Source organism: Calidris pugnax, unplaced genomic scaffold (assembly GCF_001431845.1).
Source record: "Calidris pugnax isolate Ruff unplaced genomic scaffold, ASM143184v1 scaffold90, whole genome shotgun sequence".
NCBI classification, from domain to species: Eukaryota; Metazoa; Chordata; class Aves; order Charadriiformes; family Scolopacidae; genus Calidris; species Calidris pugnax.
In genome coordinates, this window is record NW_015090820.1 from 13005 (window position 1) to 38895 (window position 25891).

Consider the following 25891-nt stretch of genomic DNA (forward strand, 5'->3'; position numbering starts at 1 on the left):
CGGGAAGCCCATCCAGGGGCACCAGATCAGAAAAGCAGTTAGGTTTCACAACTTGCTTCAGCTATTGACAGCTCACACTTATTCCTATTTCTTAAGACTATTTGGGCTTCCTGAATCACAGAATCACAGAATCTTCTAGAGGCTTCCTGAATCACAGAATCAGAATCACAGAATCTTCTAGGTTGGAAGGGACCTTCAAGATCATCTTGTCCAACCGTCAACCTCACTGACAAAAATAGACACCCACACAACAAACAAGGAGCATCAGCACTAAACCAGACCTCCCAGCACTACATCAACCCGTCTTTTGAACACCTCCAGGGATGGGGCCTCAACCACCTCCCTGGGCAGCCCATTCCAATGGCTGATGACCCTTTCAGTGAAAACATTTTTCCTGAAGAGCTGCGTGAAAGCATTCCTGCTGAACTAGGAGCAGCAATGACAAACACACCTTCCAAGTGGGGTAAAAAGGCAACATAACAGACATACAGGTGCCAAAAAAGCACAGGTTTTCTCCTGTAGGAAACTCAGGCTGAAGAAAAGTTTAGCTTTGTCCTACAGGCAATCGTGGCTCAAGTAATAAATGCTGTGTTCCTCCAGAGCCATCATCTGGTCCCTTTAACTCTCCCAGTTTACCCCACAAGGAAGTGCTTCTTGAAATAGCAGCCCTTATGGTCATATCTTAGGCTTTGAAAATGCAACGAGATCCTTTCTGAGACAGTCCAACAAGTGCCCTGATAGAGATACTTTTCAAAAGCACAAAAAGCAGTTTGACAACTGCCTCCCATCTGCATTTCTTAAACATGAGGGAATTTCCACACACGTAGAGCAACAACTAAGCAGGGAAAAAAAATACATAGAAAGAACCTGAATAACAGTCACGTCTTCTGTTTTGTGTCCTCCCTTCAAATTTAAAATTAGACACTTTCCAGCCCACTTCCACTTCTGAAGGACAAAAGGGATCTCTGCAAAGCTCTCTTGTGAGGTCCCTCATGGGAAGGGATATTCAGCTTTATGTTTTTATTCCAGAAAGAGGAAGAAAATTTAAGTATACACAGCCAGGAGTATTTTAAATATCCAAAGGTAATATGATGTTATCAGAGGACAAAATAGAAACCAGATGCCAAATGTGCCTCTCTCTTTGAACCTGATGTTGCAGCTACTCACTTGAGGAGCCTAATGGTCTGAGATAAAAACAAAACCAGATCTCAGAGCCTACACCCAGCGTTAGGGGCTTCTTCAGTCACACACACAATCAGGGGCAAAGCCATTTTCATCCGTCCCTCATAAGATGCCATTGAATTGGGTCTCTCTGAATCAGCATTTCCTGGCCAGCTCAGGATTAAGCAGGTGTACAGCTACCTTCTGAGAGACCTTGGTCATCTCAAAGATGGATGGACCACACGGGTATTTTTTAATTCTTTTTCATAGATAACTCATAAATACATGGATGTATGTTCTGACTTCACTAAAACACGAGCTAGCTACATCTTTTCACTTGCATTTCGGACAAATCTCATTTTTCAGGATTTGAACTACCACCTCATACCAGCTTCCACTTACCTGGGGTAGACCCACTGCATCCAAAGCCCACGGGGGTGTGTAATGATACATATACCCTGGTACCTCTAGGAAAGCAATCCAGGAATTCAGGATTATCAGAGTTAATTTCTTCAAATGAGATGAAGTTGCTTCATTATTTCCATTCAAAAAGTCTTGGTGCCTGTGCTCTAGCTGTGTGCTAGAGACATAGGCACCTCAATTCTAACACATGTTCTCCCACTGTAATGATACATATACCCTGGTACCTCCAGGAAAACAATCTGGGGATTCAGGGTTATCAGAGTTAATTTCTTCAAACAAGAAGAAGTTGCTTCATGCTTTCCATTCAAGAAGTCTTGGTGCCTGTGCCCAGCTGCGTGCTAGAGACACAGGCACCTCAATTCTAACACATGTTCTCCCATTGGCTTGCCAGGAGACATTTTAGCAATTAAAGTCCTAGTTCAGTCATAATTTAAGTCTTATTACATGTATGTAACGCGGAAAGGACATTCCACTGCGGAGCCCTAGTTTTAAGAAATTCTGGCAGGCACTGCTGTAATGAAAATAAATACATTTCCTCCAGGACCACGTCCCAGGAGATGCTCTCTGCTATGGACCTCAGCCACAAGAGGAACACAGAGCCTACATCAGAAAATGAGAAAAATCGACCAGTGCCATGATCACACAGTGGGAATTCTAATAGTGGCTTCCTTCCTGCCATAAGCCAAATAATCCTTGATCACAGAATCTTCTAGGTTGGAAGGGACCTTAAAGATCATCTTGTCCAACCGTCAACCTCACTGACAAAAATAGACACCCACACAACAAACAAGGAGCATCATCACTAAACCAGACCTCCCAGCACTACATCAACCCGGCTTTTGAACACCTCCAGGGATGGGGCCTCAACCCCCTCCCTGGGCAGCCCATTCCAAGGCCTGAGAACCCTTTCAGGGAAAAAAATCTTCCTAATATCCAGCCTGAACCTCCCCTGGGGCAACTTGAGGCCATTTCCTCTCATCCTGTCGCCTGTGACTTGGGAGAAGAGACCGACCCCCACCTCTCTACACCCTCCTTTCAGGGAGTTGGAGAGAGCAATAAGGTCTCCCCTCAGCCTCCTCTTCTCCAGGCTGAACACCCCCAGCTCCCTCAGCCTCTCCTCATCAGACTTGTGCTCCAATAGACAATAACAAGCCCACACTGAGACCTCATTCACACAATAACAAGCCCACACTGAGACCTCATTCTAGGATTTAAATCTCTAACACCTGCTAGGCTTTAAGTAACACGCAGTAAATAATAACCCAGGTACTACAGGAAGAACAAATATGCAGAAATAGAGATGTGGTCCAAATGGCTTATACAAGGGTATTGTATAATATAATATATATTGCCTTCTCATTAGCTCTTGGGTCTCACACTCTGGCAGAACTCAGGAGCAGTCTGTTGGCACCCCCCTCCTGCCATCTCCAAGCTGTGGACCCCAGTAAGCTGCAGGAACAGGCTGACAAAGAGCAACTCCAGGAGTCTGGACCAATTTAAAGCCACAAAATGTATAATTTACAAAGCCAGAGTCGTGCTGCGACAGCGATGCGCGCGTCCACCTCCACGTAGGTCTGGTGCCACAGAAGCAATTCACATTCTCCTTGGGGGAGAAGAGAAATCCAGAAGCATGCCACCAAATCTCAGAGTCTAATTATACCTCTGCCTTCTAGCTCGTGTATGAACCCACTCACAAACACAGCTTTCATCCTAGGATGGCATGGACTAGATGAAGCCAGAGGACTATTCAAGGGAAGCGTGGACCCCCACACTTACAGTGCACAGCACCAGAAGCAATTCACATTCTCCTTGGGGGAGAAGAGAAATCCAGAAGCATGCCACCAAATCTCAGAGTCTAATTATACCTCTGCCTTCTAGCTCGTGTATGAACCCACTCACAAACACAGCTTTCATCCTAGGATGGCATGGACTAGATGAAGCCAGAGGACTATTCAAGGGAAGCGTGGACCCCCACACTTACAGTGCACAGCACCAACTTGCAAATTTAGTTACATAAGAGCTGAGATCTTAATTTGGCATTTAAGTCTGCTGCATTTGCTTTAGTCGTTTTCCTATGTCAAGAGCTGAGACCTTAATTTGGCATTTAAATCTGCTGCATTTGCTTTAGTCGTTTTCCTATTACTGTCATGAATAGTGTCTGTGCTCCTACATAATTAAGAGGCAGCATAATGCCTACTGAGTGTTTCTAATTTGCTAGGCTGCTTTTTCATGCAAGTGAAAAAAAAAAACACGTAACCAGACATCACCAAGCAGGATGCCACACACGCCGCTGGTGTTGTTAGCAATCTTTAATTTCTGCTTGGAGCAAAGACCTGAAATGATTAGCAAACTGCTTCCCTGTTCAGCTGTGAAGCACCTTCGGTAACCTCAACGCAAATTACACTTTGTCTTACACATTTCCAGTGCAGTATCAAGAAAAGACCAGTTGGCTGATTCAGCACACAAAGTTTCAAAACACCCTCTCCACCAAAATAGCCTACAAAGACGCAATGGACATCAAGTTAAAAAAACATGTACATGAAACCATATATATTCTCCCTATAGTATTCCAAAAAATTGCTTAAATCAAGGGATTTCCTTGCACTGGAAGATGAGTCCATACCCCCATGGTAAGAGACCACGAGTGTGGTCTAGGCTTCAGTTTTGAGACTGCACCATCCATAATGTGAGTTACAGACCCATGTCCTATGTGTCCCCTTTCACCCCATGAAGGTCATAGAATCATAGAATGGTTTGGGTTGGAAGGGACCTCAAAGATCATCCAGTTCCAACCCCCTGCCCTGGGCAGGGACACCTCTCACCAGACCAGGTTGCTCCAAGCCCCATCCAGCCTGGCCTTGAACCCCTCCAGGGATGGGGCAGCCACAGCTTCCCTGGGCAACCTGTTCCAGTGTCTCACCACCCTCAGAGTAAAAAATTTCTTCCTGAGATCTAATCTGAATCTTTTTTCTTCCAATTTAAAACCGTTTCCCCTTGTCCTATCATTACCCTTCCTGGCAAAGAGTCCCTGGCACTGTCCAGTGTCTACTGCTAGCACAGCCACTGCAGCAATTCCTGCTTCCCCAAATTAGAGAAAGAATGAACAGAATTAGAGAAAGAATGAACAGATTCTACACCCCAGTCCCGGGGCTGCTCTTTCTTTTCAGGTGGCTATACCAGTCTTCCCCAAGGACTCCACTCCTCATACAAATTCCCCCATGAGGCAGTCTCCTCTTCTTCTCCTTCCTGCTTGAACCTCTTTAATAAGCCATTCATTTTTATAAGAATCCTTTTTCTGTATCTTTCTTCACTCTTTTCCTTTTGTCCACCTCTTCTCCCTTCCCTCCACCCCCCCCTTTTTATTTTTTTTACTGTTTTCACCTAGAGTTAAGGCTTCACTAGTGCAGCTGCATTTAACTAATCATTTTGAATTCTGCAAGATGCTCTTGTCTACTGTGGACAGCTTACCAAACCAAGCCTTAAAAAAAAAGCCAGAACCAGGATGCTGACAATACTATAAAATCAGACCCTACACACAGACCCCATGTACACACCACCTCAAATAATTCACATATACTAAGTAGTAAAGCTAATGTATTTTTGCAGCAGTGATATTTTCCCTCAGTCTAGGAACAGAAAGCAGCTACTGCTGGGTGTTTATCTTTTGGCAAATGTTCATTCCCTTCAGTATCAAGCATCCTTCTTTTTATCTTCCCTGATAACAAGTACATTGTTTACAGCAAACATTTGCACAGCAGAATTTAGCTTGCACTGGAGGTCAGACTCTCGTAGATGTTTATTAACACTAAAAAAAGCTGAAGGGATGTACAGCAGGTAATTCTGGCTCTATTTTTCTCTGGTATGAAGCAAGCAATACAGAACTATATTCTTATATGCAAGGTTTGATGTTGCTCCCTGTAAAAGCCTACTTCCAGCTTCATTTGTTTTACCATAGATCTTCCAAGAAATGAAAGAAACCTGGCACCAGTCTAATTAGCACAGCTGTTTGGGGAAAACCCAGCTCTTGTGACTTGCACAACAGCCTGAGAAGCAGCTCCTGTCTGGAGTTGGAAACCCAGGGTTCACCAACAGAGGAAGCCAAGGGGGGTTGGACAAGATGACCTCCAAAAGTGCCTTCCAACCTCAACCAGTCTATGATTACTTTTGTAGGGAGATAAACTATATCAGGTGAAGGAAATGCTGCATGCTCAAGAAAAATAAAATAAGGAATTTATTCCCTACTCCCTGGTCAACAGGCAGATGTTCAGCTGCTTCCCTGCACACGTAACTTACTTGGTGAAGGCAATAACCTTCCCACCTTCCTCCTACTTTCCTTTAGCTTTTATTGCCAAGCACAACATCACACAGCATGGAATATCCCTTTGGTTGGTCCAGGTCAGATGTCCTGGCTGTGTCACCTCCCAATTCCTTGCCCATCACAGCCTACTTGCTGGTGGGGAGAAAGAAAGCCTCACCACTGTGCAAGCACTGCTCAGCAACAGCCAAAACACTGCTGTTCTGTTTTAATTGCATTAGTCACAAATCCAAAACACACCACCATAGAGGCTGCTGCCAAGAAAATGACCTCCATCTCCTCCAGACCCAGTACAGCAAGACAGGCATCATTCCCTTTTACATCCTTTACATGTTTGGGGCTTTTTTTTAAGCAAAGACAGTCTAGTTTTGCCATTACTTTTCTATTTAATCCCTGAACTTTCCAAATGAATACTGCTACCACAGGCTCTGAAAAAAATTCCAGCCCAGGATTAGTTTTTTTTTTTTTAACATTAGATATTTTGCCCTGATTTTCAAGATCACTCTGGCTGCAATAGAGATTCCCCTGCCTTTCAGTGCTTTTGTGCTGCAACTTTGGCAATTAGCCTATTCCTGAAGAATTACTCCTGCCATACATACCAGCAACAGCCACCTTCCTCACTTGATGGAGGTCCATTAACCTCATAGGGATGAGCTTTTAGTTCAGTGTTGGTCCTCAACTGCCCTTAGTAGCCCCACAGGCCATTATCTCCACTCAAACCAGGGCACATAGCCCTGGCCTGAGCTATAGCAAAGGTGTTTGCCCATCTCCAGTACCTCTCCTGGATGAGTACTTCTCCTGCCCATCTCCAGTACCTCTTGGACCCACCACTGTCTCTTTGTCCCCAGAGCAGGTCTCTCTGACCCCATCTCCTGCTGCTTCTAGCTTGACCCAATTCATCCCCTCACCTTGTCTAAGGCTGTTGGTTGCAGGACCACAGCCTGGGGTTGAGGGCACTGCCTCACTTGGGTCCCCCCTTGGCTTCTGGTTCATCCCCTGCTCCCACTACTCACTGACACAAGTTTTTCCAATCTCAGCATCCTTTAATTAGAGTTTCTGCAGTTTAGAATAGAGGAATTGCCTCAGATGTAAGTTTTTCCAATCTCAGCATCCTTCAGTTAGAGTTTCTTTCGTCTGAGCTGCAGTTTAGAATAGAGGAATTGCCTCAGACCATCCTAAATTAAACCCTTTTATTTGCCAGAGACAGTCATGCTTAGACTAAAGCATCATTTCCATCTGAGAAACCCCGGTCCCTGCTGCCACCATCTCCACACATGTTGTTCAGAGGCTGATGGGGCCAAAAGCTCAGGAAAGCTTCCTGAGGCACTCTTCCCAGGAAGGGTTTTAGCTCCTGAGGGGAGCATGGAGCATCACCGTGCCTTCATGAGACCATCTTCCAGGGTGACCTGCTGAACTCTCCGGCTCGCAGTGATCGATCTCACCTGACAGCCACCCCGGTGCAACCAGCCAATTAAATCCCCAGGGCAGAGCTTCTTCTGGCTAGGGTCAGCTGTGGGGCAACCTGCCAGCCTAGCAGGGATTTGCCTTAATATCCTCCCATCCTGCTAATGTGATGGTTGGGAAGCACGAGGGGACGTGCCGGGGACGGCTCCAATGGATTCAGTGCAAAGCCTGTCAGAGTACATCTGACAGCAGGCAACAAAAGAAGGGCCTTCAATCACCAGAGTGAAATAGAGCCCTCTTCACAGAATCACAGAATCTTCTAGGTTGGAAGGGACCTTCAAGATCATCTTGTCCAACCGTCAACCTCACTGACAAAAATAGACACCCACACAACAAACAAGGAGCATCATCACTAAACCAGACCTCCCAGCACTACATCAACCCGGCTTTTGAACACCTCCAGGGATGGGGCCTCAACCCCCTCCCTGGGCAGCCCATTCCAATGCCTGAGAACCCTTTCAGTGAAAAAATTTTTCCTAATATCCAGCCTGAACCTCCCCTGGCGCAACTTGAGGCCATTTCCTCTCGTCCTGTCGCCTGTGACTTGAGAGAAGAGACCGACCCCCACCTCTCTACACCCTCCTTTCAGGGAGTTGGAGAGAGCAAGAAGGTCTCCCCTCAGCCTCCTCTTCTCCAGGCTGAACACCCCCAGCTCCCTCAGCCTCTCCTCATAAGACTTGTTCTCCAGACCCCTCACCATCTTTGTCGCCCTTCTCTGGACCCGCTCCAGCACCTCCATGTCTTTTTTATGGTAGGGGGCCCAAAACTGGACACAGTACTCACAGTACTCTTCAATGTGATTTCTTCAGCCTCCCCCAGATCTCATTATGATAGCTTTTTAACTATAAACCCAGCTATACACCCCCTCCTCCTCCAGCAGGCTGACTTCTCTACGCTACAGACCCAATCTGAGCAAAATTAAATTCCATCGGAGTAAAAATAGCCACACAAAACTACCCTCCTGCAGTAAAACAGCATCACCATTCAGTATGTCCAGCCCAGTTCTGACAGCAGCTTTGTCTTCTGGATAAACAAGCATCCTAACAAATGTATACAGGCATGTACATCTGAAGCAAGGCCACGGTGCAGCGCTCACCCCTGGGACGGGGATGAAAAGAGCAAACAGCGTGTGACAGATGTTACTCACGTCACCCAACACGTTGCTGGGGTGGTGCTGGGATACTGCAGGGGCAAGCACAGTCCCCAGGAATGCACCAAACAAGCAGTTCTTGCTGTTTTCTTTCCATCTCCTTCCCACGCTGCAGAAAAGACATCAGGATATCTCCAGGACTGGAACGGTTCCCTGCAGGAAAAACGGGACAGGATCAGGTACTTAGCTGGCCAAGCAATTACAGTGATCCCCCAAAGCCAAATTGTACCTTCAGCCACTGCATTTAGACACCAAATGTTCAACGAGGTAATTAGGACTCAATCTTTTACATTACAGGGAAAACAATCCCCCCTCCCCTGTCAAGCTTCCTCAGCCAAACATGCCTGAACTGTGTCCAGTTTTAGGCCCCCTACCATAAAAAAGACATTGAGGGGCTGGAGCGGGTCCAGAGAAGGGTGACAAAGATGGTGAGGGGTCTGGAGCACAAGTCTTATGAGGAGAGGCTGAGGGAGCTGGGGGTGTTCAGCCTGGAGAAGAGGAGGCTGAGGGGAGACCTTATTGCTCTCTCCAACTCCCTGAAAGGAGGGTGTAGAGAGGTGGGGGTCGGTCTCTTCTCTCAAGTCACAGGCGACAGGACGAGAGGAAATGGCCTCAAGTTGCACCAGGGGAGGTTCAGGCTGGATATTAGGAAAAATTTTTTCACTGAAAGGGTTCTCAGGCATTGGAATGGGCTGCCCAGGGAGGTGGTTGAGGCCCCATCCCTGGAGGTGTTCAAAAGCCGGGTTGATGTAGTGCTGGGAGGTCTGGTTTAGTGATGATGCTCCTTGTTTGTTGTGTGGGTGTCTATTTTTGTCAGTGAGGTTGACGGTTGGACAAGATGATCTTGAAGGTCCCTTCCAACCTAGAAGATTCTGTGATTCTGTGAACTCTTAATTATGGTTTGAAAGTGCAGAGGGCAGGGGTTTAGATACTCCTCCTCAGGCTCTGAAGTGATGGCATACCTTTTTTCACCATTAAGTGTCTACATTTCCAAACAAATCCAGCGCAGAGCTGGGGAGCCTGCCCTTTTAAGCCTTTCCCCTGTAGTCAAAGAGATGAATCAAAGGCCATTAGCACCTCGGTTTAACAAAGCCCAACTACAAATGGGCTGACAACGTTGCTGTCAGCAGACCCATCACAGTTAAGAGTGGAGGAAGCAAGTCTATTTTTGTGAACTACAGCAACATACTCCAGATAGGCTCGAGTGAGGAAGATAAAAAGGATTGCAGCTTAAGGCAAACTCCAGCTAGAGTGCAGCCTGGTACTCCCTGTGCTGCTCCAACCATGGCTCTGTCTCAAAGATGTTGCATTTGCACGGATGATCTCTTGCCTACTTTGGAAACGCTAAGAGTTTTAACGTTATTCCAATCATAAATGCAGCTTTCAAAAAAAGATGCTCTTAAGCCCAGATTTGGCACCAGCTGAGTGCCTGTAGAAAGGGGAATTTAAAACTGTGTTGTTAGAATCATAGAATTGTCTGGGTTGGAAGGGACTTTTAAGATCACCAAGTTCGACCATCAACCTAACTCTGATAAAAAAAACAAACAAACAACAACAACAAAAATTAACAACCCATCACTAAACCATGTCTCTAAGTACTATGTCAACCCATCTTTTAAATACCTCCAGGGATGGTGCCTCAACCACTTCCCTGGGCAGCTCATTCCAAGGCTTAATAGCCCTTTCAGTGTAAAAATTGTTCCTAATCTCCAACCTGAACCTCCCCTGGTGCAACTCGAGGCCATTTCCTCTTGTCCTATCTCCTGTGACTTGGGAGAAGAGACCGACCCCCCCCTGGCTACACCCTCCTTTCAGCGAGTTGTAGAGAGCAATAAGGTCTCCCCTCAGTCTCCTCTTCTCCAGGCTGAACACCCCCAGTTCCCTCAGCCTCTCCTCACAAGACTTGTTCTCCAGACCCTTCACCAGCTCCATTGCTCTTCTCTGGACCTGCTCCAGTACCTCAATGCTTTTTTTTTTGTGGTGAGGGCCCCAAAACTGGACACAGCCCTCGAGTTAGCCATCCTTCCAGAGAGCTTCCTCCACAGGACAGGACACAGCACACTCCATTGGCACCTCAGAAGCCCAGGCCCCTCCAGATGCATCAAATCTGCCATTTGATTTCTACCTTACTACCTGGCAAGTCATTGGCCTCCTCCTCTTAACTTCCTCAGTATCTTAGACTCAACTGACAACAGCCTACAACCATGGAGTACTTGCACTTTCCTGGGATTCTGAAGCTTCCTGTGTCATTTACCTCACCAAAGTTAAGAAGCAGAGGATGTTTGCTCACGTACCATCACACCCCAGCACCAGGCAGGCCCGAATTCCTCATCCAGATCAGTCTGTGCTTGTTCTTACCTTGTTTGCTTCACACAGTTGCCATTATCTTTGTTTTCCTTCGCTGAGTCCCTGCTATTTTAGCCAGTCTTTTCAATACTTTTTGGTTAAACTGTCTCACATGTCTGCTTTGAGGAGGAGCAAGTCATCATCACCTATGCCAACATGCCTACTGCTTGAATGAACCTGCCAATGAAGCATTGCCAGAAGCTACTTCCAAAAGGTCTTTTCTTCTCCACCGAGATCAATCTAAGCTTTCTGGTCCAGAATAATTCCCACCTAGAAAAATGCTTACCTTCTAGGTCCCAAATCCTGAGTCAAGGCTGTTCAACTAGTCCTGAAAGAGAACTAACCCCTTTGTGTCTTCACCTGGATTGCCTCCAGTATCCCCTTGTGATATAACATCAGAGTTATCTCCCAGATAGGCTTCCTTTGCTTCCCTTACGCTCTGTCTTCCTTGGAAATCCAATTACATTTTTCCTTTTAAATGGCATGAACACCAAATAAAAGCCACAACAAATCTGTACAAGAAACACTTGGAAATCTTTCTAATCTGTGGGGTTTTTTTGCCTTTTGGAGGACGTGCTCAGCAGATTGCTAGATGTCTCACCAGACACACACCACCCTGGCCAAACAGCTCAGCTGATCTAGTTGGCAGCAGGATCTCCCTTCTCACAGTTTTCCAGGACTGAAATATCCATATTTCCATATTTCCATATATCCATATATCCATATTTCATTACTGTACAGTTTTTTGATGGCATAGCCTTCCAGCTGCTTAGGATCCACACTGCAAGGAAGGCACTCACAGGGGCATCGACTGAGAGAACTTCCTTTGTCCAGAGTTTTTTTGGACAGTCTGGAATAAGCCACAAGGATCATACTCCCTACAGCTGCAAATGTACAGCTCTAAGTGAAGTGAAGCTTCTACAGAAGCTCTGCCTCCGCAGGCAGGAGTAAAAACATTTCAAGTCCCTTTCACTTCAGCATGTTTAAGCTTCCTGCTTCAACTATTAAACATTTACACTCATTAAGAGACAGGAATCATGCACACGTGCAGAACAGCAAGCTCCCCAGCATTTCAGCCAGGAGCTCAAAAAGCAGCTCACATGAAAGAACAAGACCAAACAGCAGAGAGCGTGGAAAGATGGATGTGGGTCATCACATTTCATCACTCTCAAAGTAATTAAAAACTACAACAAGACAGCAGAGCAGTGCCCCAATTCTCCCAGAACAGCACTGACCTACACACATCTGCACAGCACAAGTGAAAAAAGTCCCTTACCTCTTCATTTAAAGGATGGGAAACTCATGAGGAAGGGAGTTTAACAGCATCTTAGAAAGGAAAACCACTCTGGAAGAGAGCAATCCCAGGCAGATGAAAGAGTTTGGCATGCTTGTCGTATCCGTGTGCTCTGGCTGAAGCATGAAGTGAAACTCAGTCTCTCCTCCTACAGAAAAATACATTAAGACCAATAGTTAATTCACATTTAAAAAAAAAAATCCACCTTAAATCCCAGGAACTGAGTTAATGGACAGAGGCTACAACAGATCCAAAGCTATTGCCTATGCTGAAGTACAACAAACTCCATTGTGTGTGATCAGTGCTGATCACACTGCTTTTTAGTTGCTTTTTTAAATTATTTTTAAAAACTTTTTTTTACTTTTTTTTTCTCTAGGCACATATTAGTGTCACACTGAATACTATATATATATATTATATAATATCTGCAGGCTAAAGGACTGTATCCAATGTATATCAGGGAAAGAAGGTAAGCAACTGTGGTGTGAAGGGTTTTTTTTTTTTCAGCTGTGCTGAAACATGAATGTGTAAGAACCAAAGTAGCATCTGCTTTTCATGTCTAAAAGCAGATTAAAAGGCTCTTTTTCCCCTCGGGCTTGGGCATAGCACTACTCAGAGCCCAGTCCCCCCACCTCCTTTATTACCCATTAGTGCCTGTAAAAGAAAAAATGCTCAGCTTGGCTACAATTATTTATAACAATTCAGGCCTATTGGAGATAAAAAAAGAGGATTTATCCCTGCCTGGGCATAGAGGTTAAGTGATATAGTACTGAGCCCTACTCAAAACGTATCTGACACAGGGCTTAAAATATTTCTTAGTAAGGAGCTCCAAATCTGAGCTGTGCCAGCATTGTCAAAATCCTCCTAAAGCAGCTGGTCCTCAGTAGCAGCCAGTCTGGAGATCTACCAGAGGGACAAAAAGGTGACTCAGAAAGGAATTTCACATACACTGGGCTGCAGAAGTACTTCTGTCTAACTTGGCCCAGATGTTGTCAACACAAAATCTGTTCCAATATTAGATGTATGTTTAAATCCTCAAGGAACACTCTACTGGAAGATGAGGGCTAAGGCATACTGGGTTAGTCAGTGCCCTTTCCTCTGCCACCAGAGGTGTAAGCTCCCCTGTCCACCTCCCTTGGCTCTACTGTAAGTATTGTGACCTCAAACTCAACATATAAACATTGAGATGAGAATATTCACACCTCATCAGAGCTGGCTTCCTCCTCCAACACACCCCACTCCCACTGCAGTTGCCCGTTGTAGCTGTTCACCAACCTAGGTCTTATGAGAAGACCTTATGGAGAAAACGTCCCCAAAATCCCCAAAGACCATGCACTCACAACGAACCATTGGGGTCTAAACATGAGGAGGAACTTCTTTACTTTGAGGGTGGCAGAGCCCTGGCAGAGGCTGCCCAGGGAGGTGGTGGAGTCTCCTTCTCTGGAGACATTCAAACCCACCTGGACACGTTCCTGTGGGACCTGCTTTGGCAGGGGGTTGGACTAGATGATCTCCAGAGGTCCCTTCCCACCCCATATCATTCTCTGATTCACAAACTGGTGGCCACAAGTTAAACTGAAGAACCCATACAGCTTACAAAAAACCAAAAAAGCACAAAATAATCAAATAATTACATCCTGACAGGGAAAGCTGATATAGTTTAGTCCTGTTTTTGCTGCTGAACAATGAGAGCCTCAGCCTTTCCTGCTGATCTGATGATTCTGATTTAAAATCCAACTGAATTAATACAATTCTAATGAGACAGACTCTATGAAGTTTGGTCAATACCTGCAACTTGTATTTAAATAAAACACTCCTATCAGTTTATCCAAACAGCTTGTTCTAAAACAATTCAAAAAGTTCAAATCCAACTTGTTCAAGCCAATACAAACTGGTGGCCACAAGTTAAACTGAAGAACCCATACAGCTTACAAAAAACCAAAAAAGCACAAAATAATCAAATAATTACATCCTGACAGGGAAAGCTGATATAGTTTAGTCCTGTTTTTGCTGCTGAACAATGAGAGCCTCAGCCTTTCCTGCTGATCTGATGATTCTGATTTAAAATCCAACTGAATTAATACAATTCTAATGAGACAGACTCTATGAAGTTTGGTCAATACCTGCAACTTGTACTTAAATAAAACACTCCTATCAGTTTATCCAAACAGCTTGTTCTAAAACAATTCAAAAAGTTCAAATCCAACTTGTTCAAGCCAATTAACTGATTTGCCCATTATCACACTGTCAGCTGAGCTATATTATATTGGCTATTGAAAAGAAAACTACTTGTTGGCTGTCATTTGGGGTGTAGCACAAGGGAACAGTTTCTCTTGTTAGGTTTACGCTGCTCATTGCAGAGTTATGGGATGTAGCACTAATGGTGCAAAGGGGGGATGTAGCACTAATGGTGCAAAGGGCTGCTCAGAGCCTACAGAACAGGACCCCATGAGATGGTCCTGCTTGAGAAGGTCTCCCTTCAAACCCCTGGCCAAGTACCAGCCTAATCCAGAAGTCCAATAACTGCATGCTGTGCAATTCAATTAAAATACAGCTATTTTTGCTGAAAAATCCTATATATCAGGTCATAAAATCTGTAGATTTATTTTTTTGGGTTTTCTTATAAATCATTTACCTAGATATACAGCCTAAGGATAACACTTGGTTAAAGGATCTATTTTGAGTTAGTCTCTCTCATTCTCAGGTAAAGGAAAAATAGTGTTTCCAGAAGCCTAATTGAGCTGCATTAACCTCAAACTCTGAGCTGCTTCAGATCACTATTTGTCTGCAGGCACATCATCAACAAAGAGTTATCATCAAGATTTTTGTTTCCTGTCAGCCTGAAAAAAAGCCCTGCTCAGCTGAACTAGATTGCCAGTGCTTCCCAGGAAGGTCTAAACTAATTATTTTTGAAGGCAAGAGGAAACAAACAACGAAACTACCATATTTTAGTGTCTTAATTCACACGCATCCTGCTTCAAAACCAACTCACCTCCAGGGAGCAGATCCCTGTGAATGTGGCAAGACCTAATTTTCAAATTGACTCCATCAGCAGCTTCTGTTCTGAGCTCAGAAAACAGAAACCCCTTTGCAGCCAAACAGCTGAGATCTTTCAGTATTTCCATGATTTCTGAATAAAACTTGCAGCCCCCTTGGCTGGCTGCCACCTGAATTGCAAATAACTGGAAGAGGGGGGAGCAATATAAAAAAATCCAGCTTTATGTTTCAAAGGTCTACAACTCGAACTCCCACTGAAGGCTTAAAAAAATTGATTCAGCTGCACGTGACCTATTTGGCATATTTAGTTTCAATATTTGAGACTGGAAAGGAGATGGCATCAGAGCTGATAGAAACACACGCGTCCCAAATATCAAGGGGCAATCTTTGGATGGTTTAATATTTGAGACTGGATGATTTAAGGGGATGGTATCAGAGCTGATAGAAACACACGTGTCCCAAATATCAAGGGGCAATCTTTGGATGCTCAAATCAAAGTTTATTTTCTAGACAGTATTTTATAGCTAGCAATTGGAGTAGAAGCAAGGCCAGGTTGTTCTCTCTGTCTGAATCTCCCATAGGAAGAGCTGATGCAGATGCCAAAGGAGATGTGGGCCAAATCCCTCCCCTCTGCACTTTCTGGGACCGTGACCATACAGTAAAAAAATTCTATAGCCCAAAGTACCACAAAAGTTAGGTTTTGAAGAGCAGCCTCTTTGCTGCAGAGATGCAGCCAGACAAATCCATCGTGAGCATCACAGAGCATGCACCAGGAAATAGAGACATGACTCTGAAAGGGGCTCTTCACCCCACAGGTAGGTAATAATACAAACACAGATGTGGAAAAGTCACTCCAGACCAATATGAAACAATTAGGGAGGACTAATTTGCATCTCCATTGCAAATAGGACACCCAAGATAACCAAGCCACTCCTATTTATCTGCTGTCAAATTCCACATCAAGCCTTCTTGCCCCTGATGGTTTCACTGTGAAGCAACCACAGTGAGTTTCCAAGAGTTAGATACTTCAGGCATGCCATATTGGACCACCATCACCTTCCTAAAAGGATATTGTTGGAACTTTCAGATCCTAAGAAAGCAAGTCTTGTGACTTGAAAGCAACCTTGTGACTGTGGAGACACAACTGCATCATTTATCATACAGAAGACACACAAGAATAAATTCAGAAGGTCAGAAAGGTGCAGTTCTGGAGTTGCATACACTGCTATAAACCACAGCAACCAGAAAGTGCAACATCATGCAATTAAGATGATTGAGGTAAAAAAAGCTCTAGCTTAATAAGTTCACATCAACATTTACAAATATTTACAGATTATGTGGAAAGTTCATTGAAATAACCTGTACGAGTGGATCTGAGAAAGCTTGATACTTGTATTGGAGGCGGGGGGTTAAATCATAATGAACAGCAGGATGCAAGGATCAAAATAAGCACATATATAAAGCCAACAACTGTTTCTTTCTTGCTCCTCTCATCTTTATTTTTATTTCTGTGACAGAAGATTGACATCACACTGTAAACAGGAGATCAGTGCTACTAACAGAGCACCCCAGGCCAGAGTCTTGTTTAAGGACAGCTGACCAGAACAGACAAATCCCTGCCATCACACTCATCTCTGAAGATATTACTTTCCACAGCATAGTAGTTGCTACAGCAAACATGTTTTGGGTGTGTGTGTGCTATTTAAACAAAATACTCAGTTTCTAGAGGGAACAGACACGTGATTATTTGGAAAATGCTATCTACCCCCTCTTCCCACCAGTTTCATCTCTGTGTGAAAACACCCTTTTTCATCAACTGGAGCCCACCACTAAGACTTCTTGACACTGGAGCTGAATGGATCATCTCATATCCAATAGCTGCTATTTTCTGCCACTCCTACACAAACTGACATAATCACAGCCCAGAAAACAGGCACAGAATCCATGACCACCCCACTGCTGGCAGAACATCCAGTCTGCAAAGATACAGAGATGGCTGGAGAAGAGATGATCACTTCTCAGCTAGAAGTATATCAAACTAGAGTGCAAGTACAAGCTCCAAGTGCTCTTTGCCTTAAAGATGTCACTTTAGTCACTTATGCTATGCAGCCATAATTAATTGTGGCCAGTGCAGATGCCAGTGAGTGTATATGAGCCTTCACAGAATCACATGGGGTTGGAAGGGACCTCTGGAGATCATCTAGTCCAACCCCCTGCCAAAACAGGGCCACCCAGAGCAGGTTGCACTGGAACCAGGTGGGGTTTGAATGTCTCCAGAGAAGGAGACTCCACCACCTCCCTGGGCAGCCTCTTCCAGGGCTCTGCCACCCTCACCCCAAAGAAGGTCCTCCTCACATTGAGGTGGAACTTCTCCTATTCAAGTTTCCTCTTGTCCTAGCTTCTTAGCAGCATATCACACTCTTCAGACTACTAGCTTAGCACCAGTGGGAGAAGAGGAGTAAAATATTTATGTGGAGATTAGTGGTTTATTTAGACCTTGGGGAGAGGATCATGTTTTCTGATTGTTAGTAATGGGAAAAAAGACAACAAAAAGAAAAACCGTTTCCCCATAGCTTCTGAAGGGGGACCGTGGAGGCATGGATTTAGTTTTATTTTGGTTTTTACTATGCTACTCTATTTTTAATTGGCAATAAATTAATCTTCCCCAAGTCAAGTCTGTTTTGCCCAAGACTAATGGTTGAATGATCTCCCTCTCCTTATCTAGGCCCACAAGCTTTTTCATCTTATTCCTCCCCCAATCATGCTGAGGAGGAGGAGTGAGAGAGCATCTTTTTAGGCACTTGGTGGCCAACCAAGGTTAATCCACCACAGGTGGGAATTATGTTCTAGCCAGAAATGGAGACAGCAGATATTTTGCTTGATGAACAGCTTGCAATGAAGCTGTTCTCCCCAGGGAAGGCAGCTTCATAGAATCATAGAATGGTTAGAGTTGGAAGGGACCTCAAAGATCATCGAGTTCCAAGCCCCCTGCCCTGGGCAGGGACACCTCCCACCAGACCAGGTTGCTCCAAGCCCCATCCAGCCTGGCCTTGAACCCTCCAGGGATGGGGCAGCCACAGCTTCTCTGGGCAACCTGTTCCAGTGCCTCACCACCCTCACAGCAAAGAATTTCTTCCTAGTATCTAACCTAAATCTCCCCTCCACCAGCTTAAAACCATAGCCCCTTGCTAAAGGCCTTCAAAAGTAAGATGTACTAGAAGCAACAGCCACTCTGGGGTTTTATTCTGCTCTGCCCAAGGGAGCAGTGATACTGCATACACCTAACTGAGCACAAAGGGTAGCTGGTACACTGGTTTACCAGCAAAATGGACATTGCTGCTACATCTCTAAGGGATTACCTGCTCTCCTTCTCAAAGGGAAGCACGTTGCACAAGGGAGTGGTTTGGCTAAAAGACACAAAAGCACCTACTTCTGCAGCCTTGGGGGAAACACTTGGCTACAGCAGCAGCTCAGCATCCTACAAGGCTTCAGTTCCTCTCCCCCAAGAAACTTGTGCAAGAGATGTTGGCTGAGCAATCTGTGGAGGCTTGTCTGTTGTTCCTGGCACACAGCAGGGGAGTCACACAGTGAGTTATGAGTAAACATCCCCAAGCAAAAAAAAAAAAAAACCACCCCACCACAAAAAACACCTTCTTTCAATCTTGACCCAAGGTCAGGGTTAGCACTGTACAAACTGTTATGCTTCCAAATTTCCATCTGCAAGCAACTGGATGTTACACTGCTCAAGACACTCAACCATTGCTAGCTTTTAACCCACATCATGTCTGTACCAGTTTCTGGGGTCACAAGGCCACATGCATCTGCTACAGTATAGGATTTAAGATTTTTTTCCGTTGCCCCTTTGGGGTCACCACCTACTTATGAAAGTAATTCATGCAAAGGTAATCTCCAAGAGTTACTTTGTCCTTTTAAGGTAAATTTAATTTTTGGAATAGCCCTGGTAAAGATATCATGTAAGCTAACAGAAGGGAAGGATTATATGAGGAGTCACTACTCCTGTGTGCACAGGGGAAGTTGCTAACCTGTCCTTTGAAGCCTTTTGGACCTTAAAGATCTTCTAGATTCCAACCCCCTGCCCTGGGCAGGGACACCTCCCACCAGACCAGGTTGCTCCAAGCCCCATCCAGCCTGGCCTTGAACCTCTCCAGGGATGGAGCATCCACAGCTTCTCTGGGCAACCTGTTCCAGTGTCTCACCACCCTCGTAGTGAAAAATTTCTTCCTGAGATCTAAATCTACCTGAGTTCATCCAAATGTTCCTTGTTCATCCATGGAGGCTTCCTGGGATTTTTGCCTGACTTATCTTTGTTGGGATAGCCCTGCAGATGTGCAAACATCTCCTACTCCTCTTGTTTACTCCCCATACTATGTACATTTGTACAGAGGTATTCAAGTTGGACATCCAAGGAAGCTGACTTACTAGCTGGAATTCCTTGGTGCTGCTCTCCAGATGCTCTCCCTCCTGACCTGTGATCCTTCTCCACGCTCTGAGCATCTATTGCTGACACCAAACTACCATCCAACTGGTAGGAGTGGGATGGATTGAAGTTCTCCGTCCCTGGCAACTTTAAAGTCCTATTCATGAGCTTGACAAGCCCATCACCAAAGATGATATGCTTTTCCCCTTCTCTGACAGATGGACCCCAGCAGCTCCCAGTAGACCAGGGTTCTAAAAGCAAGTCCCATGGTCTAAGTAGCCAAACCAGCCGTGGCACCAGTCCTGTAGCTATTTGTTGATTTGCCAGGTTCAACTGGCCCTATCAACCCCCTTCCCTTTGACTGTGAGGATTAGTGAAAAAACTACCTGCACTCCAGAGTCCCTGCAAGGATTGGTGAAAAAACTACCTGCACTCCAGAGACCCTGACCACTGCTCCAAGGGCTCTATCATCTTTGATGTTCCTCAGGCTGCTCCTGGCTGTATCCTGGTACCCACATGAAACAACAGCAGTGGGTCAAGGGCTCTATCATCCTTGATGTTCCTCAGGCTGCTCCTGGCTGTATCCTGGTACCCACATGAAACAACAGCAGTGGGTAATAGTCAGAGAACTGTATGAGGCTTTCAGTAGTCCCTCGGTGACATCCCTGATCCAAGCCCCTGGTAAGCAGCACACCTCTTTAGAAAGTGCATCAGGTTGGCAAATGGGTGCTTCTGGACCTCTCAGAGGAGAGTTGTCTACTACAATCAGCTGTCTCCTTCCCTTAGTTGCACTGGTTGTCATACAGGGAGCAGATTGGGCTGCTTCACTCAGCTCCAGTGTCTCTCCTGATGTCATGGGTCATTTCACTCTGTATGGCAGTGAAGCAGTTCTGCAAGGGCACCTCAGGCTTCAGGGGAAGTCACAGAATCACAGAATCTTCTAGGTTGGAAGGGACCTTAAAGATCATCTTGTCCAACCGTCAACCTCACTGACAAAAATAGACACCCACACAACAAACAAGGAGCATCATCACTAAACCATCCCTCCCAGCACTACATCAACCCCTCTTTTGAACACCTCCAGGGATGGGGCCTCAACCACCTCCCGGGGCAGCCCATTCCAATGCCTGAGAACCCTTTTGGTGAAAAAATTTTTCCTAATATCCAGCCAGTCTCTTCCTGCTGCTGGTCTTTGCCCTTGCAAGCTTCCATTCTTCTGCATTACTGGCCTCCCTCCCTTCTGTGTGTGCCAGTGAGGAGTTTTTGGGTTGGGTGGGTATGGTCTGTGGGTCCACCACAGATTGCACTTGGAACCAGCTATCTACCTCCTTCTCAGACTCCTTATTAAGTCCTGATGCCTCCTCACCACCTCCTGCAGGAGGTCCCCAACCTGGGCAGGTCTGCCACCTATCCCTGCCCATGGAGAAAGGTCAAGGTACCTCCTGCAGCCTGAGATCTGCACTGGAGCCTCTCAAGTCCTTCAACCTGTTAATTAGTATGCTTGATTTATTTCTGCACTAGCTATTTTTTTTTTTCATTTTGCAAGCATGATGAGGATTAGATACCTCACCACAACCAGCCAGTATAATTTCCAAAATATTCACTGTATGATGAAGTAGTGCTATTAGAGGAGACCTTAAACAGAAGAAAATTAAAACACTGGATTAGCAGTGGAAGACCACTGTCATTAAAGGGCTTAGCAACCCTGTGTAAAGAACATCTCTAACACTTTTTAAATCTGCTTGCATTCCATAAATCACTGCCCCACAATAATACACGCACATTATATTCATAACAGTGTAATTACATGGCAATTACCATACAAGAGTAATTAAGGGAAAACCCAGCACGCCATCCAACAGAGTGCCTTTCAAATGGACTAAGTATACACACAAAGAAAATATAATTAAGCAACAGAAGGTGAGTTGTTTCCTGACAATAATTACATGACTGGATGTATTTTCAAGTAGGTCACTTCTAAAACAGCAGACTAGGTCAGGGGAAACTGAACTCCTTCAGGATTTTGGTGTCCACATGAATCTGCCACACAGTGTTTGTAGCAGTGGGGGCCCAGGTGGCCATAGACTTCCCCACCAATCTCATTTACCAGCTTTAACAGCAAGAAGTAGCTTCTGCCCCTTGGCAGACTTTTGGGCAGCTGTGTAATTTCTATAACAGACTAACAGAGGCTTCAGCCAAAAGCAGGACTTGTTCCACATTTCTGAGGAAAACATTCAGCTTGGGAGAGCTGAAGAGTAAACATTTTTTTTTTCCACCTGAAACAAAAGCTTGCAGGGGTGAGCTGTAGCTAGGCAAATTTCTATACATCTTGGCAGAGCTTTGGCAAATAAAATGGCCTGAAAAGTAAACCACAGACACAGGAAACAGCTGCCAATAACATAGTTAACCCACCAGCCATCAGAGGAGAGGGGAAGGTACAGGAAAAGGTGAGGATCTGGTAGCTGGGGACATGACACTGGTTTGGGAACCACAGCTGAGGTCTCCCACACTGGCACCAGAGGCACTGAGGAATTTAAGGACTCCATTTAGGAGAACTCATTTAAATGGGCCCAAGAGGTGATTGTCCCCCTGTACTGGGCACTGGTGAGGCCTCACCTTGAGTACTGTGTCCAGTTTTGGGCCCCCTACCATAAAAAAGACATTGAGGTGCTGGAGCGGGTCCAGAGAAGGGCGACAAAGATGGTGAGGGGTCTGGAGCACAAGTCTTATGAGGAGAGGCTGAGGGAGCTGGGGGTGTTCAGCCTGGAGAAGAGGAGGCTGAGGGGAGACCTTATTGCTCTCTCCAACTCCCTGAAAGGAGGGTGTAGAGAGATGGGGGTCGGTCTCTTCTCTCAAGTCACAGGTGACAGGACAAGAGGAAATGGCCTCAAGTTGCCCCAGGGGAGGTTCAGGCTGGATATTAGGAAACATTTTTTCACTGAAAGGGTTCTCAGGCATTGGAATGGGCTGCCCAGGGAGGTGGTTGAGGCACCATCCCTGGAGGTGTTCAAAAGACGGGTTGATGTAGTGCTGGGAGGTCTGGTTTAGTGATGATGCTCCTTGTTTGTTGTGTGGGTGTCTATTTTTGTCAGTTAGGTTGATGGTTGGACAAGATGATCTTTAAGGTCCCTTCCAACCTAGAAGATTCTGTGATTCTGTGACTCCAAGCACCAGCCTGGAGGTGGGGGAACGGAGTAATGAACCCAATTTCTCAGGTCACTTCTCTTACAGAAGTGTTTTAACCTCTTTGGAGAAGCTGCAGCAACCTGCTGACCTTACAGCTGTCATGGCTGAAGAAGGTTGACTATTTTTATGCGTTCCTGGAAAAAACCATATTTTCACAAACAAGTTCAGCTAGAGGAATCGCTCATTCTTTTTTTTTTTTTTTTTAATTTTTGCTCCTAGGACCCACCTTAAGAAAAGCTACAGCAAAACACACATGCATGAACCTGGATTTACCCTCCTCTAGGCTGAGGCAATAAGTTGGTTGTTCTCATCAGTATTATCACCTAATAGGTCACAGATGGCATAAAACTTTATTGCATCCTAAATTTTGTGCTCAGTCACACGATTATTATTTTTTTTTAAATAATCTCAAAGGCTGCAAAACCCTACTTTTCTCAGAATCACCTTTTCACCTTCTGGCCATCTGCTGTGTGAGCCCTCACAAATGTGAATCCCTGTCTCCGTTGCAACTCAGTGGATTTAATGAAATTCCAAATCCTCCAGCACAAAATGTACCTCCTTGTCACTGATACCCCTAAAAGAGGCATCACCTCACTCTGTCCTACCCAGCATTATCAGGACCACTGCGAAGACAACACATTTTGGAGGCCTGTAGCCTTGGCTACACCTGTCATAAAGCCTCATCCAGCACAATTTATATTTTTTTTAAAATCAGCTAAACCTGCCAATGTCTATTATCACCTGCATGCTCCTCCCAGCCTACTCTTGTTTGCTTTCTAGGGCATCAAAGAAATATAAAGCCACAAGAGACATCATAAACATCCAATCCAGACTCACCTGATCCACTGACTCCTCAAACCTCATCAGGCAAGCTGATTTATTCCCCAGTTCTCATTTGCCAGCAAGGATACTCTATTGTTTTAAAAAAAATCAATTAATCCCATTTATTTCAGGCCTCGAAGAATTGCTAAGAATTCTCATCTGGCCTCCTTGCAACTCAAAGAATTGCTAAGAATTCTCATCTGGCCTCCAAAAGTTTTGGATGCTGGTTAGGCCAAAAGAGAGACATTTGTTACATGCTAAATAAACAGAAAAAGGGGTGAAAGAGGAGGTCGCAGCCCAGATTTTGGCAAAGAGCATGTCATACACAGCCTTGTCTGTACAAAAACCCAAAACCTGATTATGGAGATTACTCTCTCACATCACACTTTTGATATTTCTATGCTTTTTAAGGTTTCTAATGTGCCTGTCAGACAGCCGGGCTTTCATGAGTCCTCTCAAGGGAGAGCTAGGAAGGGGAAAAAAAAAAAAAAGTAGGTTTATTCCATAATTTGGAAAGCCTGGCATTCTGCCAGAAGACAAAGCAGAAAGCAAGCTGAAGCCAGCCACGTCAAAAATAAGCCTACAATTTTGGTACACCAAAACCTGCTCTTACAGCTGAGTTGCTACACTCCTAAAGACCTAGAGTAGTATGTTTGGGCTTATTGTGTCTGCCACCCACCAAAACAGAGAAATCGTGGTAAACAGCAAGTTTTTCTGAAAGTAGAGCTCATCATAAGAAGTTCCACCTCAACATGAGGAGGACCTTCTTTCCTGTGAGGGTGGCAGAGCCCTGGCAGAGGCTGCCCAGGGAGGTGGTGGAGTCTCCTTCTCTGGAGACATTCAAACCCCACCTGGAGACACATTCCTGTGGGACCTGCTCTGGGTGACCCTGCTCTGGCAGGGGGTTGGACTGGATGATCTCCAGAGGTCCCTTCAAACCCCATGGGATTCTGTGATCATCAAAAAGGGGAAAATATAAAGCTGTAGCTAGACTAAGGAATGGTGCAGTCTCATTTTGTGGGCCTAGATAAGGAGAGGGAGATCATTCAACCTTCCAGCTGGCAGCTTCATGGATCTGGAGTCAAGCTGCCAGGACCAGCTCTTACACCCTTCTCAGGGCCTACCATCAGTAGACTGAGGGACAGCTGAAAAGCCAGGACCCTTCTTCCAAAACAATGTGACACTCATCAGCTTCACAAACGCTGCTTTAAGAGTCCAGTACTTTTGACTTCAAAACACCAACCTTGTCCTTCTCCACTCCTCGGTAAAATAAAGCAATGCAGGAACAGTGATGTGTACCCCTTTCCTATTAACACCTTCACAGTACTTGGCTGGCAGAACAGAATCACAGAATCTTCTAGGTTGGAAGAGGGAAACAGTTTATCTTTTAGTCTTCTTATTTCCCTTTACTAACAATCAGAAAACTTGATCCTCTCCCCAAGGTCTGAATAAACCACTGATCTCCACATAAATATTTTACTCCTTTTCTCCCACTGGTGCTAAGCTACTAGTCTGAAGAGTGTGATATGCTGCTAAGAAGCTAGGACAAGAGGGAACTTGAACAGGAGAAGTTCTGCCTCAACATGAGGAGGAACTTCCTTCCTGTGAGGGTGGCAGAGCCCTGGCAGAGGCTGCCCAGGGAGGTGGTGGAGTCTCCTTCTCTGGAGACATTCAAACCCCACCTGGACACGTTCCTGTGGGACCTGCTCTGGGTGGCCCTGCCGTGGCAGGGGGTTGGACTAGATGATCTCCAGAGGTCCCTTCCAACCCCATGTGATTCTGTGACCATCAAAAAGGTGAAAACAAAGCTGTAGCTAGACTAAGGAATGGTGCTGTCTCATTTTGATCATGCAGAGCCCCACATACACACTCCTCAGTGTTCTCCAGCTGGCAGCCTCATGGGGCTGGAGTCAAGCTCCCGGGACCAGCTCTTACACCCTTCTCAAGGCCTACCATCAGTAGACTGAGGGACAACTGAAAAGCCAGGACTCTTCTTCCAAAGCAATGTGACACTCATCAGCTTCACAAACACCACTTTAAGAGTCCAGTACTTTTGACTTCAAATCATCAACCTTGTCCTTCTCCAAATCCTTAGAAGAAAGTTTTGTGTTTTTTCTAGTGAGTCACTGCTCTGTCACCACTGCCAAAGGAAAGATGGGATAAGCAGAGCCCTGCGGTTACCCAGGGCTACCAAAACAGTTGTGGGTTTGGTAACCAGGGGTAGATATGGCTGGACTGGAGGGGCTGCAGATCTCAGATAAAAGTAACATCTTTGTGGTAAGATACTGGCTGGGG

At 45.3% G+C, this 25891-nt stretch overlaps 1 long non-coding RNA gene across 1 annotated transcript in view; it reads right to left on the reverse strand.

Annotated features, from left to right (window-relative positions):
- Positions 1-8532: 8532 nt before the first annotated feature.
- The window catches only part of LOC106886681, a 116615-nt gene continuing 99256 nt past the window's right edge, over positions 8533-25891 (reverse strand). Inside the window, exons 3-4 of the long non-coding RNA XR_001411720.1 lie at positions 12136-12301; positions 8533-8666 (exon numbers count right to left, since the gene is read on the reverse strand). This is a non-coding gene — a long non-coding RNA (uncharacterized LOC106886681). The remainder of the gene's footprint in view (positions 8667-12135; positions 12302-25891) is intronic.